This window comes from Meleagris gallopavo (genome assembly GCF_000146605.3).
Source record: "Meleagris gallopavo isolate NT-WF06-2002-E0010 breed Aviagen turkey brand Nicholas breeding stock chromosome 26 unlocalized genomic scaffold, Turkey_5.1 Chr26_random_7180001953351, whole genome shotgun sequence".
In the NCBI taxonomy this organism is placed as follows: Eukaryota; Metazoa; Chordata; class Aves; order Galliformes; family Phasianidae; genus Meleagris; species Meleagris gallopavo.
The window spans coordinates 1-2,999 of record NW_011100443.1 but is presented as its reverse complement, the minus strand read 5'-3'; the positions used below and the strand labels follow the sequence as shown (position 1 = coordinate 2,999).

Below are 2,999 nucleotides of genomic sequence, written 5' to 3'. Positions count from 1 at the left end.
CCCATGTTCCCTCGGTCCCTGGCCAAGTGGCTCTGGGGCCCCAGTGTCACCCTCAGTGTCCGCTTTGTTCCCTCCCCCGTCGCTCTGGGTTCCCAGTGCAGAAGTCATCGCTGAAAAATCACAGTGGTGCGTCTGCATCTGCAACTTCAGCTGGAAGTCCTAGGACTTTCTCACACCTCGATCAGAAAGGAAACAAAAGCAGGAAAAAGACACTGCAAGTTGGTTGGCTGCTGAGGCAGCAATGACTTAAAAGGCAGAGCCCTGTACAGCAGCCCCCAGGGAGGGCCGCCTGGCAAGAGATGAAATACCTGCATCTCGCTCTGCAGGGCATTGTAACTCGTCATGCAAGAAAGGGATGGGGAAAGGGGGACAAGTTGTTCTCCCCACACACACAGTAGAAGATGGCAACTTTGGCTAAAACAAAATTTGAGAGTCCTCCGTGTAGAGAGAACTTTGTCTCTTTTAATTAGGGATTTGGAACAAATTTGAGGAACAGGAGAAGGGGAAAGAGAATGGGGACATCATCCTCCAAGGGAGAAGCAGGACAGCGCAGGGCGGGCAGTGGATTCCTGAGGCAGTCGTGCATAAATGAAGGACAACCATCAGCTTCTCAGTTCTCCGCTCACGCACACTCACACAGGGTGAGCTGCACCCCGCAGCTGTCAGGGCCGGGCAATTAAGAACAGCACCTCACAGATCACTTGGGAGACCAAGGAATCCACCGCGGGCGACACGGAGATGTCCAACAGCCGCGACTCGTGCAGCGTGAACTGCGAGCGGCTCTCGTCCACCTCAGCCAGGGTGAGCAGCGCCCGAGCAGCTCGGCACATCATGTCCACGCTCGCCGGCTCGCAGGGCGCGTTCTGCTCGTGCACCAGGCCGGCCTGGCTCTGCTGGCACCGCGCGGCGGCCAGGCTGTCCTCCAAGAAGCCCAGCAAGTCGCCAACGCTCCTCTCCTGCAAGGCAATCGCTCTCGCTGCCAGCTGTGCCCCTGTGCCAAGCTAGCCAGCAGGACCACGGCCATCTCTCGGCACACCGCTCTCTCTCTGTCGCGGAGGAAACGCAGCAGGGTGCTGTACAGCGTCTCCAAGTGGCTGATGGGGGGAGCCGCGAGAATCAAATCCACGTTGGCGTCCCGGGTGCTGAGTTTGCTGAGCGTTTCCAAAACCAGGCTCTGAGGGGAGAGGACAGCATTCAACTCCAGTGCTGGAAAAGGGTCCTGGGCCTCTGCTGACGGACATACTGCCCAGTGGAGGAGTCCGTCCAGGATGGGCAAGCGGAGGCTTTCTGAGAAAGGGGACAGGTCCAGCTGGCCAGAAATGTTGGCCAGCGTCACCAGTGTGTTCTCACGCAGTGCCTGCAGGCAGTCCTGCCACCACTCCTCCTGGCTGCAGCTCAGCCCCTGGTCCTGCTCCAGCTCCTCTCTCAGAGCTCAGGGCTGCCTGCTTGCGCTCTGGGTGCTCGTGGTGTAAGAGCAGCAGTTTCCCCAGGATCAGCAGCAGCCCGGCATGTTTGCACATCTCAGTGTCATTGCCCGGCACAAACGACAAACTCCTGATGATGTTGGAGACGCAGATGCAGCGCTTCGCCAGAGAGTCCTGCCAGTCATGGGTGAGGCAGAGGGGTGTCTCGTCTCTGCGGAGAGGTTCATCCTCCAGAATTGCTGAGGAGCTGTCAGATGGAGGAGCCTGCCCTTCCTGAGCATTTCCACTGCTCTCAGCCGCGGAGCGCTCCCTCTTGCTCTCAAAGTGGGTCTGGATGTGCTCAGTGGTATTTCCGCCACCCATCTGCCAGAGCAGGCGGCCGCTCTCCAACCCACAGAGTGCTCTTTGCCCTGGGTCTCCCACCTCGTATTCCTCCAGGATTCCAAAGATCTCAATCAGGCAGCGCTGGAAATACTCCACCAGGACTTCCAGCAGGCCTGGCAGCTATGGGGGAGGAGAAAAACAGGATGGGAAGGAAGGAAAGATGGATCAGTGACCACAACATAACTGAGGTCGCTATGAGCAATTGGAAAACCACTGCATAAAGGGCAGAGATCTTGAGGAGCCGTTTAGTAATGGAATCTTTTCATTCTGGCAGTAAGCTCTTTGCAAGAGAGAGCTTTCTGTCCTCTCAGAACAGAAACAAGGGTCCCTGAATGTCAGGATCCAGCCAGCTCAGACCTGTGTAAACATGCACTCTCTTGTTTTTTGTCTCCTCTCTGATTAACGCTCAGGAGGGAGGCAATGCTAAGCAGAGCAGCCTCTACAGTATAGTGGAACAGTTTTTTCAACAGCCTTGCAGGCACGAGGCAAATCATGGAGACGGGCTGCCCCTTCTAGAGGCACCCAAGCCAGCTGCACGCTGACCTGTGCGAAAAGACAGAGCTGTTGCACCAGGATAGGCGAGCAGCCTTCAGCCCTTCACAGCACTCTGCTGCAAAGGCCCTCTTGGCCTCCCCACCACGGTTCCCTTTCTGCGTTAGAGGCGATACGTCCCACCAGAGAGGAGAGACCACGCGCTGGCACACCAACCACATGGAAATCCACGGTCAGCGAGCACTCAGTGCTGAGCATCTGCACCCACCTGCCTGAGCTCAAAGGACGCAATGCTGCTGTCATCGTGGAGCAGGACAGTTATGGTATCTAAGGCCCACGTGCTCTCAGCGAGCAGACCACTTCAGAGACATCATCACCCTCCAGGCTTCAGGAGCTCCTGGAACATAAACACATTATACTTCCAGACCTGGCCTTCAGAACCGAAAAGGAGGTACTAGATACTGCTTTTTTGTCTCACAAAGAGCACGGTCTGTTTCAGACACTGCACAGACTCCATGCAAAAGCAGTCTCCACACAGACAGTGCCCAACACAAAAGTTACACCCGATACTTCTGGGTCCCTTCACCCTCGCGTTATCACAGAACGACAGAACGTCCCAATTAACTTGGGAAAGGAGACTTCTTGCAAAGCTGCAGGGCCCTTCCAGTGGGCAGAACCGTACCAAAAGGGGATGGCAAC

General features: G+C 56.3%; 1 pseudogene; it reads right to left on the bottom strand.

Annotated features, from left to right (window-relative positions):
• Window positions 1–508: 508 nt before the first annotated feature.
• Window positions 509–1,928, bottom strand: LOC109364226 (annotated as a pseudogene).
• Window positions 1,929–2,999: the final 1,071 nt, after the last annotated feature.